Source organism: Temnothorax longispinosus, chromosome 10, assembly GCF_030848805.1.
Source record: "Temnothorax longispinosus isolate EJ_2023e chromosome 10, Tlon_JGU_v1, whole genome shotgun sequence".
Classification (NCBI taxonomy): Eukaryota; Metazoa; Arthropoda; class Insecta; order Hymenoptera; family Formicidae; genus Temnothorax; species Temnothorax longispinosus.
The window spans coordinates 1,886,658-1,901,866 of record NC_092367.1 but is presented as its reverse complement, the minus strand read 5'-3'; the positions used below and the strand labels follow the sequence as shown (position 1 = coordinate 1,901,866).

Below are 15,209 nucleotides of genomic sequence, written 5' to 3'. Positions count from 1 at the left end.
TAACATTTTATACGGTGAAATCTTTAAGCTAATACTAATAATTACATAAACTAAATAATTTGGCACAAAATTTGCGGTATTCATTGCAAACTTTTTTTCTTTCTTTGCAAACGGAATCTCTATTCCTATCTAATAAAGTAATCGTAACAAATATATGACTGAAAAGTCACGATTTCTACGAGAAATTCTAATTACCCTCATTTTTACGAATATCTGTAATTTGTAATCTTTTTCATTTTCAAATTGTTGTACGAAAAATTAAAAAACGATAAAGTTAGGACATTAAAAATTGCATTGAGATATCCGTTAACGCGCACAAAATATTCCCGATTTCTGATTATTTCTTTGCATCTCACGAAGCTCAAGCGTCAATTTTAACGCTAGACGAGGTTCATGCAGAAAGGGGAAATCATCAAGAACGAATAAGAGATGATAAGTCGACAAAATGGCAAATCGCATTTATATCTATAAAAGATCGTATACATTTTATTGTTGAAAATCAATTCTGAATTATATTAGTAAAATATTAAGATATTTATTCAATCGTGACTGTATAATAAAATATTAATTAAGATTATCAAAGTCAAAATTTTAAAAATATTATAAAAAAGTTTTCAAAACTTTGAGCAAGTATTTTTGATATGTATCTAATTTTTTCTTTCAATATAAAACTGACTTAAGCTTCGCAAGGATATTAAGGGCGAAGCGATTCGCGTAGAAATATTGCAAGAACAAACTTCGCACAGAGATATTGCAAAGTCAGGTGATCTTCGCAAAAATATTGCGAAGGAATATTGCAATGTTCATATACACTAACAATAAGTTGTATGAGAAGAATTCGCACGTTTTATTTTCCAGATTTTAAAGCATATTTCATATTTTATCTTTAACTATTACGCGATAAATTATCTACAAAAAGTAATTTTTTGCCATAAAGATTTTTTCAATAAATTCGTAAATTAAATTTAGTATTTCGCGTCGCGAGTGCATTCTGATGTGAACTGATACAAAATAAAGTGCAATGGACATAGAAACTCTTTAACCGAATTCGCAAATTTCGTTTTTTATTATATTTGTTTTCAATTAAAAATTTGTTTATTGTGATATTATTAAATATCCCATAAATATAATTCCGCGAATTCGTGTCGCGAGTGTATTGTGTGTACTGAAGTAAAGTGCAATCGACGTGGGACTCAGGGATGCTACTGGACTATTTCCGAGTGCTATCCCAGATGAAATTGCAGCGGAAGATGCATCGATGGACGTCGAGGACGTCGCGAAATGGTGAGTGCTAAGTTTCTCTTGGTTATAACTGTAATCTGTTCTTTTCGATTATACTCTTTCTTATTCTTTGTTGCAATTCAATAAATTCTTATATCCATCAGTTCTCATATCAAGTTTATAGGATTATATACCGTGTGGTGTATAGAATATATATATATATATATATATATATATATATATATACGCGTATATAAAATAATACGGAATAATGCAACTGAAAGGAACAGATTATATTGCATGCGTAGTAAAATTAGAATGCTTCCAACAATCGCATTGATTTCCGACTGTAAATATACTATATTAAACTGAATATTGAATTAAAAATTTTGACCTTTTCGCGTCGTGTTTTGTGAATTTCTATTATTATATGGAGATTTTTCGCGTATTTGCATACGCAAGTATTGTTCAAGTATGCGAAATTGACATTTTTATTTTAACTTAATATTTTTTTGTTTTATTGTTATATTTTATAAAATTTTTCTATGCCTATATGTTTATGAAATGTTATAATATGTGTATGTACATACATATGGCCATATATTTGTGTAATTTTTATATACGTATATATGTATCTATATATTTATATAATTGTATGCGTTTTTATATAAAAACGATTTGAAATCTATGTATATACATAGATTTCAAATTTTTAATATTTCTATGCTTATATTTATATATTAATCGTATAAGTAACGAATATCGTTACAGTTGAAACAATAATATATTTATAAAAGACAAGAAAACAATTCTTATTTATAATTTGTTAGTAGCTGTGAGATAAGTACACAAGGTTGTTGCAAATTGTTTTGTTGGTAAGACATACAATGACAATGTCCTCGTTATGTTCATGGAATTGTTCCAATTAGTATAGGTATATTAAGCTATCTAAGCCAAATTACCATAATTTGACTATGGCGCGTCGGGTTTTGTAAATGTTTATTATTATATTGATTTTTTTGCATATTTACATACGCAATCATTGTGTAAATATGCGAAATTGACATTTTTATATTTGCTATTTAATCGTATTTAATTCAATATTTTTTATTTTGTTGTTACATTTTATTAAATTTTGTATGTGTCTTTATAAATTTAAAATTTTTACTATTTCTACATATTTATATGTAAAAGGTATTTTTATATATTTGCACGCCTAGAAGTTCATCTTTTTATTTTGTTTTATGCCCCCGCAATTTTGCCATTTTGTAATGATTATTCTATAGTGAACTAAATCTCTCTCTCTCTTTATACTAATCTTTATATTTTTTTATCCGATAAGTAGGAAGATTTGATGATTTAGTTAGATTCTAAAATCAAGCACATTCTTAACACACATTAAATTCAAGATATTTAAAACAAAATAATAAAAAAGCCGCTTTTTAAGAGCTATCCCTGATGCAATAAATATAAGTAATATAGTACTCGATATTGCAGTCATTCGTGACAACATTTATATGAAACTTATAGCTGTATACTGATTACTGATTATATTTGCGACTTTTTATTGTTGATTTAATGTTGTATGAAATATTTACTTACACGTATTCGACTTTTCGCAGTTTATTTTATTAAGTATTGATAAATGTTTAACAAATTTTATTGGAATACAGTTTATTGTCACAATTTAAGATACCAGTATTTGTAGGGGACGGAGGGAAGCCAGTTTTCACATCTAATATGCCCTTCTGCGTATCTCGACATATGCAGAATGTTTAAACAATGGTCATAGATACGCGGGATACTTGAATTTTCCTCCTCATTCCTCTACGTTTGATTCAAGTTAGTAAAACTGAACTAAAAAAGAAGAAGGAACAGTTGCGCATTATTTTTATTACTTAATTTGCATTTGCGTTTGCGGTCGTACCACGCGTGGCAGCACCGACTGGAAAAATCGTTGCATTTCTTGCTTCGAGATATTTTTAATTTTTAAATAAATTAATATTAATATAGATATCCATGAAAAATCATTAATAAAGTTCTTGTTGCAGCGCAGAGATACTGTAAATAATATAAATAATATAAAAATTAGTTATTGTCATGATTAAAATTAAACATAAACATTATTCTTTAACATGATTGATAAATTAATTTAGAGTAAAATTTAGATTTTAATTAAAATAAAAATAAAATTAAGTTCGTGGATTCTGTAACATCTCACAGACTTGAATAAATCTAAAGGATCTGAATTTGAATTTGAATTTAGATTATTTTTATTCAGATATATTGACATAAAAATTCCTATTTAATTTAATTTGAATTTAAATAAATTTTTATTTTGGAAAGGCTGATCTAAAACTCTATATTTCCCCTCTTTTTCGTCATTGTTTATCGACCGAGATAACTGCGAGTATTCCCCTTCGCCGTGGACCGCGGGCATGATGGCAGTAGTGGCGCTACGGATCAATCGGACCAGCCGGGACCATCCGGGTACGGTACCGTCTTTACTGTTTCCACCTGTTATTTTCCGCGAACGGAAGACTTTAACTCGCTCGCGCGATCAGCCGCGCGCATGCACTCACTTTCCTCGCGACACGAGCCAAAAATCGGTATGATAAGAGGATCGAGATCGCGGTAAACAGCCAGGGAGAGACCGAGTATATCTCCGGGGATGGGGTGGTGGTGGCGGTGCTGCTGCTAAAATGCACTGCGCAACCCTTGTCCGAGGCAAGGTGTGCATCGGTCGTCTGTCGTCAGCTACCGCCACGCTGACTGTCATCGGTCATCGACTTTTTATCTCATTATCTCACTTTAATCGCCGTCACCTATGATTTTTAATCCGTCGATCGTATAATTACAGCACTCAAGTCAAAGGTTCTTGACTTAACTTGCATGATTGCATATGATCATAATTGCAATTTATCGCCTGACACTTTTTCTTCTTATAATTTGGCCGTCAAGCAATACTGCTCTAAATAAGGCCAGGACGATCCACTCGTCTTTACGCAAGCGGGGTAAATACAAAGGTTGGAGGCCTCGAAAGGCGCCGATACAAGGTACTGATATTAGTTAAACAACGCAGACAGTAACAGTCGTAATAGTTTCAAAAAAAATTTTCCTTTGGACAAAACACGTCTAAACACAAAATCGAGTTCGCCAACCGACTTATCGCCTGACACGTGTGAGTGTCAAGATACTTATTCGCGATTTTTTTTACCATGAAATCTAGCTAATTATATGTAAATGTGGCATATTTTAATCGATCAGTTCAGTTTATGTTTGTAAAAGTTGCATTTTCCTTCTGTATATCACTCTGTATATACGCTAATTTATTATAATGGCACGAATTAACTTCGACAAACGAGCCCATATTAAGTAATGCGTTTTAAATACACAGAACCACAAAAATAGAAAGTTTTTTTTACCGGAAAGAAGAACCACTATTTTTTATGTATTTTGATATATTTACTAAAACCGAATATGACCTTTAAAATAACGTAGGACGTAAAGTTTTTGTAGTAACGGGCAAGAAAGGCTCACTATTAAGCATTTTTCATATTTTACATAGAACGTGCACGCTGTGATTAAATTTTCTTAGCTTAAAAATAATTATGTACATTTGTGTGTGATGAAACATACAAAACTTTTAATAAGCGAGATATTAAGCTATGTTATATACGGGGTGCTTGATTTCCCTGAGTCCACACAATAGACACAAATGTACATAATAATTGTTTTTGAGCTAAGAAAATTTAATCAGTATGCACGTCCTATGAAGAATATGAAAAATGCTTAATTTGGGCCTTTTATGCCTGTTATAACAAAAACTTGACGTGCTACATTATTTTAAAGGTCATATTCGGTTTCAGCATGTCGAAATACATATGTATAAAATAGTGGTTCTTCTTTCCGATAAAAAAACTCTTCTTGTAGTCTTGTGATATTACTGGACTGGCATAATGCAATAATCGATTCTTGTGACTTGGAGAATTCGATTTAAGATTCCAAGAATACTATTAGTATTCTGTTGAAATCGTGTCAACCAGTTTCTTTTATTTGGAAGATATTTACGAAGAATCCAATGTACCTATACAGTTAGCTGTGTGTAACTTCGAAATGTTTGGAGTTACTCATAGGATTCTTATTATGTGTTCGAGAATATATCGCGCTTGCGACTACTTTAAAATAGCGCCGCGCGTCTACTTCAAAGAATTGACTAACGGATTAACGAACGAAACGAGTAAATTAAGTCTGCTTACAGTAGATGACGCACGCAAATTGTACTTTGGAAAATAGGATATTTTTATCCTTTTCTTTTGCGTCTCGACAGGTTATTATTATTAACAATTCAAACTTTCATTTCATCCGGCTATAATTGGCAAATAATCATCGTGACGATTCGACCATTGGTTTTGGTCCCTTAATCGTCAAGACGTCTTTCGTTTCAGTCCAATGCCTCGTGTTTCTTCTTTCATGCCGTTATTTTGGCATGCACTTGCTAAATATATCCTGACACGGAAAAAAAATTAGCTACCGCAAGTCTATATACATTTCTTTTTGCTGCGAGAGCCTTTTGCTACTATTGCTTAAAAAAATGTTAGTTGTTAAATGTTAGTTGTCCATATTTTACAACTTCTTTTTTTTCGTGAAGATATTCTTGTTTCTTGGTGAGATTCAAAAGAAATGTTTAATACATTTTATTTCATACAACATAATATAGTACTCAATTTTCTTTTCAATAGAGAGAAAAAAAATTTGTAATTAAAATTAATATTATTCTACTGTCAGAACATCGAAATCTTTTACACGCACGATTACCATAAGCCATAAATCATGCGTGTATGAGAATATGGATAATATTTTTATTATATACCTAAATACCTAAATTGCTCGTTCATGAAATGCTTGTTTACGCGCGAGTTCGACTCATTAACCCTAGAACCCATGTATCATTTTTTTGACCTTCTAACGCATGACTGGGGGCAATATCGACCCCACGCTTTATTTGATCGTAAAACCGGTCCTACAGAAATAAAGGGCCTTTAAACCTACATGAATTTCTTCGTTTTTTAATAACGAAGAGAATGGTATGCGGTAAATTTAATTTTACTCAAGTTTAGTTAGTGAAAAAAGCCATTTAAAGACCGAAAAATGCAGAAAATCAGCAAAAACCTCTTTTTTTAAAGTTTGCCTGGGGTCGAAATCGACCCCTCTCATGAGTTCTAGGGTTAAATATATCTCGCTACATACCTTGTAATGTCATAATTGCCATAAAATTCTTTGAGAGATTATTTACGATAGCACTTGATTAATCGTAGTACGCACTCGTAATAAAAAATATTAATATTGATGAGTAACAAGGAAATGTAAGCTTTGAGAGTCAAACGCGATTAGTTGTGTATGAGTTAACGTTATGTAACATTTAATCAATAATTTAATATAAATTATAAATTGTTTTTGTTCTTTGAGTTTTTAATGACACAGTGATAGATAAATTAAATAATCTCAAACATTCTGTCAAGCAGAAGGTGAGAATTAAAAAATTAAATGTACAAAGATAGTGTAATTTTTAAGAGAAAATACACAGCATATTACTGCTAATATTCATAGTCTGCAAAATATTCGGACTAGAAATGAAAATTGGGACTAATCAGCAAAGAAAAGTGAGATCCACTCATCAAACCAAGTCCAGAGAACGTGAGATTAACAAACTGAAGCCTTGGGAAAAAACCTCGGAAACTGAGTTGATTTTTAAGCGCCGCGCCGGTTGATATAATCGAGACAATGACACAATTAAATTGTAGTCGACAATGACATGGTTTTAAATAATAGTAGTTGAATCAACGATTTATTGCCAAACGAATCAGTTGTCATTTAAAACGTCCGTTTTTAATTGTATCGTTGTTTTGCATCATTGTTTTGATTATACAACCACTATACCGTTTAAAAATTATTTTAGTTTCCGATATCTTTCTCAAATCTTCAGTTTGTCAATCTTACATTCTTTGGACTTGGTGAGTGAATTCCACTTCTCTTTGCCGGTTAATTCCAATTTTTTATTTTTAGTCCAAATATTTTGCAGACTATGAATATTAGCAGAATTAATCTGGTATTTCTTCATCTTACAAATTATGCTATCTTTATATGGAGGAGTAAAAGCTATAGTGGTGTAAGTCAAATTTTTAAAAATATTGACTCGTGTGCAATTGTATAGATTGCATCTATGCACACGAATCAATATTTTAAAAATTTTGACTTACACCACTATGGCTTTTACCCCTCCATATTATATTTAATTTTTAAATATTCATCTTATGTTTGTCGGAGAGCTGAGATTATTTAATTTATTTATCACCGCTAAAGATGGCTCAAGATAAAGACGAAACGTACGATTTATAATTTAAATTATTATCTAATTTAATGTTACATAACGTTAACTCACACACAACTAACCGCTTTGACTCTCAAAGTTCACTTTTCCTTGTTACTCGTTAACTTTAACATCGATAATCTTTAATTAATTTATCATTTATTTTAACATAAATATGTCTTTGCACAATAGTATTTATAGATCAAAATAGAATTAATGCTTCAATTTTTTCTCATGCCTTAAGCGCAATATAGAAATAAGTGATTTATTCACAATATTGTTATAAACACTTTTATATTTCATTCTATTTTAAGGATGACATTTTTCAAGATGAAATAAATCTATTAAGCTCTTTTGAATTTTTGGGAGGAGAAAGTATAGCTCGTTTAAGTATTATATTCAATTAAAATAATCTAATACTATTTAAAAAATGATATTTTATCTTTACATTAAATTTATTTTAATTATCATGGATGACATGAATTATCATGGAATTTTAAGAAATTGCTATTCTTGTTTACGAATGCAAAAAAGATTTGCAGGAAGACAAGTGACTTCAGAATGAATCTAAAATAATGATCGATAGATTAAAGATTAGAGAAACACCTGCATTTTTGTTTTATATTTTTACATAAATTCGAATCTTAGGCCGATATTTATAGTCGAGAAATGTTGTATCTTCCACTTTTTTGACACAAAAGATCACGAGCGCGGTTTTTTCCTATATTAAAAAAAATTGATGACATCATCAGCGTCTCTATGGCCGGTATTCATAGTCGGTTCTTATTTCAAGACTTATCAAGTAATGTCTTAAGATGCTAATACGGCTCTGTGATTGGTTCATAACATCTTAAGATCGTAATATAAGACGTATTAAGACGGTCTTAAATATAAGATCTGACTATGAATACTGGCCATAGACATGAACTTGAATAACACATGTAGAAGAATATATATCTGTATATATTTTAAATGTATAGCTGTGCTATAAGAATAATATTTAATTAAGAAGCTATATTAATCGATAAAAATAGTTTCTATGTGCATTTGTTCAATAATATGATTTTGTATTATATAATGTCATACTACTATAACTTCCAATTACACGTTTAATTTAATGTAATTTAAATTATTTATAAATAAAATTTATTTAATTTACTTAAAGTAATAAGATAAAAAAGATAAGAAAATAAAAAATCTGTTTTTCTGCAAATCTTTTTATCTTTAGGTTAACTGGATTCTTTTTTCAGCTTGCATCTATTATTATTGTTATGACTCCTTATTATACGTAAGTCTGTCCGATATCCACATTTGCTTAACTAAAAAATCAGAATAATTTATTTAGTTAAGCAAATTAAGTAATTAGGTCTTGTGGCGCAATGCGACATTATTTTTCCCATCGGTATCTTAACCGGAAAGGACAGCCTTGACAAAGTTCTGCAGCACCCACCTCGTCATTCCGAGATCAATATTGCACAATGCTATTGCACTGGCAATTTATGCATAACAAATGTTTGACGAAGGGACGTGAAACTCCATTCTCACTTAGTTTTAACATAGTGCGTACTGCGTTGAAACGACGACTCTTTCTCAGTGCGATATAGATGAGCATAACTTAAAACAAATTTAATAATATTTCAATTATTTTTGTGAAAATGTCCAACGTTCATGCTTCTTTAGATTAAAACCGGATCAATAGATATTTTTATATGCAGTGAAAGAACAAGAGGACGGTTTTTAATCTTCGGACAATTTTCACTCTTGACCGCAATTCGTGTACTGAATTACATACTCGATTGAGTTCAAACTTCGTATAATTATTTATTATTTTAATTTAATTATTTATTTAAATTGTTTATTTTTTATTTACTTAATTGAAAACAATTTATTAATAGTTTCTTTATCGTGTGCATACGTAAATATTTTACAGAAAAGTTAATTAAATGAATGTTTTTTTCCGTACATTGCATTGCATTAAGCAATGAGGTTTCACACTGATGTGGAATTATATGCACTACGAACATCTCACATTTTCTATCAGAGCTTCGCGATATCGATTTTGAAAATATCAAGTAGATGGATTCATATGGCTCCTAACTTTTCAACTTTGCTGCATTAATTTTGTACAACAACTTATTTAAAAATAGCAAAATAATTTTTTTACTATCAATTTCTTTTGTTTTATAAAACATACGTTGATAGCAAAAAAGAGAAGAGAAATCTAAATTTTTATTAAAGAAAACCTTATTTAAATTTTTATGTGCTTTTCTATCTTATTTATTTATTTCCACATACATGATATTTACGCGTAAAAGTTAACGTTAAATTTTCATTTAATATACATTAAAGGTACATTGATAAAATTAATTAATTTTATCTCTCTGACTACATTAATACGAATTTTATCGACTATAAACTCTCTTATTTCTTTGACGCTTATTATAAAACAGGCTGCAAACTATCCATTTTATTACTGAATATAAATATATTATTGGACATAAAAACATGTCTAATATATTTATATATTTAAAAAATTCATTAAATCTTCTTCGATTACTTAATTATTTTATAATATATTTATATTTATTTATATATTATAGATAAAACCGGATATGTGTATTTCTCATATGTAGTTCTCATGTTGAAACAGCGATAAATGTAGTGCGGCGCATAATCGCATTATCGTGGGAACATATGACGAAAGGATGATTAGCAAAATAATCTTTTGTAATCTCGTATTGTTTGCAACCTGCCATATGTAAGAAAGAGGAAGGGGAAAGGTGATAGATCTATGAAATTCAGTTCAATCTTATTAATTACATTCATATTTGCAGATTCACGTAGAAATTTGAATAGTTAGAATTGTTTTATCATATGTCTTTCTTATCAGCAATATACCGGTACATTGTTCGAAATACCGTTTCATAAAACTTTGAGTTATATTATCAAATTGACTTTACTTATGGAAATGTTTAGGTGTACGGCATTAATTACGATAAGCTAGATAAGTAGATAATTATTTATTATTATATTTGCTAAAATTCTTTGTAAGATGTATCAAATTAGGTTAATGTATAATTTCTTCTTACTTCTTGTTTAGTTTCTACACGTGTTTTCAAAGAATTAGACTACTCTACTTAGAAAGGAATTTCTATGAATATTTTCGTAAAAAATTATAGTCTATAATTAAACAGAGATGACACGCGAAGTTGACGAAAACATCGAAGAAAGTCCTACGTGCATATTGAAACATTCGACAAAAAGTTTATGTTTGTTCCCAATATTTCTTTACTAAAGTTTCTTCGCTGTCTTTGGTGAAGAAGATCGCAAAATGTAGCTCTCGTTGTTCTCAATTTGAATCATAATAATTTTAGGAGGCTCAAATGATTAAAAATCAATATTAGTAAAAAAAAGGGCACATAGCCATAACCAGGTGTTATTGTTTAACACATTTTTAATTAGATCGAAGACTTTACAAACATTTCGGCCTAGAATCAGGCCGTCTTCAGTGTACAGTATTAATTGTAACTAATTTTTGACGCGGTAAACGCTTATCACATAGTAGATATCGCAATAATTAGAACATAGCGAAGGGAAACAACATGTGTCGTGAAGTTTATGTGGCGCGAGAACCTGTGATGTTCCATGTCGAATCTTATGACGTTATTAGTTTGAAATTTTAAGACTTGTTTTTATGTTGTTTTATTTTTGACGTCGAATTTTATGATGTTATTGGTTTGAAATGTCAAATGACTCGTTCTTGACATTTCAAACTATAAATAACATTATATGAGATAACACTATGTGATAAGCGTTTACCGCGTCAAAAATTAGTTAGAATTAATACTGTACACTGAAGATGGCTTGATTCTAGGCCGAAATGTTCGTAAAGTCTTCGATTTAATTAAAAATTTGTTAAACAATAACCCCTTGTGACTCTGTGCCTTTTTTTTACTAACATTGATTTTTAATCATAATGTTAATATTTAATTCTTAACTTATAGAGCGGTAATTATTTCGTGGATTCGCGAAACTACAACGACTTCTTTGTTAGTAAATTTATAGAAAAATAATAGGATTGAAATATAAAAATCAATTTTTTGTAAAAAATAAATTTTACAAATTTATTTAAGATAAAAAGGGGAGCATAAAGAAGTAATGTATCTGTTATAAAATTGTTTTAATTATGAAACTTATTTAAAATGAATATATTTTTTAAATAAATCAACCAAAGAATTAGAGCGAATTAGAAAATTAGAGAGAATTTTCATTTCTCAAGCACAATCTAATTTTGTGTTATGCATTATTCAAATATATTAGTAACTTTCTTTAACCATTTAAATATAATATTAAATAGGCGAAGTCGATGTCAACAGTTTCGATCTTATTTTAGCCCAATCTTCTTTGATACGTGCAGTATATATCGATACAAACTGGCGGAAAAAATACCTAATCATTAGAAGAGAAAATTTTACGGTCTGAGCTTGGTAGCCTAATTATATTTCTGTGTGTATTTTATACATCATATATTTCCAACTTAGTAAATTGCGCGCCATACCTAATCATACTTCGCAAACGTTAGATGCTAAGCTATTGCGATATGTAGAATCACATATGTATGATTTGCGTATAACAATTGAGGTAACAAAGCGATTGGTAAAGCGCGACGTGACGCCGGAATCGCGAATTGGGAGCATGAGAATAGGTGTGCATTTTATCCAATAGGAATAATCGATTTCGAGAAAGCGAATCGTATAACTCTTGGTTTTTGCAATCCACCACTTCCGTCACTGCTCCAACAAGAGCCGTGCTTTTTAGGACACCCGGCACAACAAGCGGGGGGTTTCGTTGACGGTCGTCATTTTACGTGGGGCGGCGCAAAGCTAATAAGTGGGACATACGCTCCAGCATCTCAGTATTTCGTAGTGAACTCGCCATCAAGTCGGACCATCCGTCTTGAAGAGCTATCCTCGTGTTTCTTGTCGAGCTTACCTTGCGAAGGTAGTCGCGAGCTCACCCACGTACACTCGTCGCTCAAGTCGTAAGTCATTGATTCTTCATCTTTTCTAATTTCTTCGACTGTCGCTTAACAATTAACATAACTATCGCTGAAATTAAAAAGGAGATATTAGCGGTACACAGTTGGAAAATTTGTGTATACTTTGGTGAAAAAAAATCTGCTGGTTAAAGTTTTTGTGTTAAATAATCAACATAAAGTGTAAATTTAACACATGTCTGCTATGTTAACTAAACTTAACTTATGAAATGTAAAATTATATTAACACAGTATCAGTGTTGCCATTTAATACACCGCCCATATTATGTTAAATTAACACAAAAATTTGAGTGGACCGTTTGGTACATGTGATTTATGTCAAATTTAACGCAAGTTTTCCAACTGTGCACACTATTCTGGATATTTATCGGCAAATTAATTGTGATCGACAAAATTTTCATATTAAAACCCTTCCTTTTGAAATCTGTACAAAGTGAAATATTAGTTTGAATTATTGAATTGTTTTATATCCTACACCCTAATACTGTCTTTATCCAAGGTAATATTTATATGCACCACAGATATTTATGTTAGTTTAAAAAAAGTTGGAAAAGTTGGTTATGTTATTTTATTATGAATATTAATATTATTATAAATATACATGTACAAATACGATTGACTGTAAATTTTATGATAATTTGTTTGATGCTTTTATTACTTCTTAGACGCAAATCACAATAAATTTAAGTGTAAAGTCCTTATTATTGCTTACCGGTACGCGGTATTTGTTTTACTCGTTGAATAATTTCGCTATATACAAATTTGGATTTACTTCAAATACTTGATTATTTTTCATGCGATTATATTTTATCGCGCGACTATATTTTTGTAAAGATACGAAATGTAAATTTTTTTTTTGCGAAAAGAATTCCTGAACATTTTTAGAGAATGGAATAATTTTCGTTTTAATTTTAATATTTTTTGCATAAAGGTAAATCACTTTAAATTAAAATTCTATTAAGGTAAAGTCTGTCAAATTAAACGAAGAATGTAATTTTGCTACCTCTTTCTCCAAAACTTAATCTTTATCAAAAATTTCTTTTATTTTAACTTTATTTTAAAACTTTATATTTTTAACATTGCCTTTATAACTTTATTTAATAAATCGATATTTTTAAACAGATATATATTGATATTATAATCGGTTTACCGATCCCTCCACCAAAGAATTTGTAATATCAGATTTTAAAACTAGTTTTATGTAGGCATATATATATATATATATATATATATATATATATATATATATTGTGTAGTCTTCTTTCAATTGCTTTAGTGATTTAAATATTGCTACTCGCGCTTAAATACGCACATCGTGGTGAATCTTTTTTCGCTGAGGCTTCTTTCCATCTGTTAATATGCCGATAAACTTCACGTATGGCACACTTTCTTGAACGGTTGTCTTACTTTATAGAATTGAATAGAATCTTATGATAATTCCTAATAAGCGTAATATATGTTATGTAGTTATTATCACATGAATATTTTGCTTTGCATTTTGCAACAAAAAGAAATTGTTGTTAACATGACAATTTTTAATGTATGTGACACGTGTAGTAAAAAAAATTCCATGCTAATCAGTATCTGCATGGTGACGCTCAATAGTGATTTATTATCCGTTTCTTAGAAAAAACTCGTACTTTGTATCGATTTGTCATAAGGTAATTGATATTTCGGGTAGATGAGAAAGTGTAATCGGTTTTCCAAACCACCGGCCGAACTATCTTGTTAATGTACGGCACGTGTTTTGCGTATGATGCACGCAACTCAATTTCAAGACGAAAATGCTAGACAAGGCAGTTTGGGATCAAAGTGCGGAGCGGTTCACGTGCTAATGGATGAGAGTAATTTCGCTGTAACACAATTATGTTGCAACACTTGTTCGAGTTTCATCTGCGTGGCAATTCGTGCAACTGAAAGTAAAATTACGGAGAAATGGAAATATAGAAACGGAAAGGTAGCATTACCTTTCCGCAAGCAATTGCACAATGCTGGCACGGAAAGAAAGCATTGCGCATTGTAAAAAGTAATTGTAGTAATTATTATATCTTTATTACATTATTTTCGTATATTTACATTACTTTACATATCTTTATCATGTCCGCTTTGAAGAATATGTAAAGACTTATCACTCCATCTAATCGTAATCAATTTTCGTAAATAATTTCGTTTCTGCAATGTAATCCATGATGTCGAGAAAAATGTGATTTATTAATGACAATTTATTTAAGACGAACAACGATATTTTCGAGATACAACTCATTGTACTGACTTCATTCTACAGTTTCCACGCGCGTTACTTTTCGCAATTAGTCATCTCGAAATCGTAATGCTGTGTACGACGAAAGACACGAAGGAGTTACATTTTTCTAAGGGAAGTAAAATTTGTGTTATTCCTGAAAGACTCCCGTCTTGACGAACGTATCATTGTGAATTGTCCCGAATTGCAAGAATCTTGTTGAATCAATATATGGATGCGCACAATATCACAGATTGAAGCGTACGTATACGTTTCGCCTCAAAAGAAAGTTGTACATTATTTGTCAGATACGTGTAGCAGCG

General features: G+C 30.4%; 1 protein-coding gene across 5 annotated transcripts in view; it reads left to right on the top strand.

Moving 5' to 3' along the window:
• The window catches only part of LOC139821013 (acyl-CoA Delta-9 desaturase), a 36,116-nt gene that overhangs the window by 2,330 nt on the left and 18,577 nt on the right, over positions 1-15,209 (top strand). The window contains exon 1 of one of the 5 annotated variants that reach the window (XM_071791707.1): positions 3,616-3,711. The exons of 2 other annotated variants lie outside the window; for them this stretch is intronic. The gene's annotated coding sequence lies outside the window, so the exon portion shown is untranslated. Of the gene's footprint in view, positions 1-3,615; positions 3,712-4,144; positions 4,278-12,443; positions 12,633-15,209 lie in introns of those variants that run through there. 2 more of the 5 variants (XM_071791708.1, XM_071791704.1) reach the window with 2 other exon arrangements.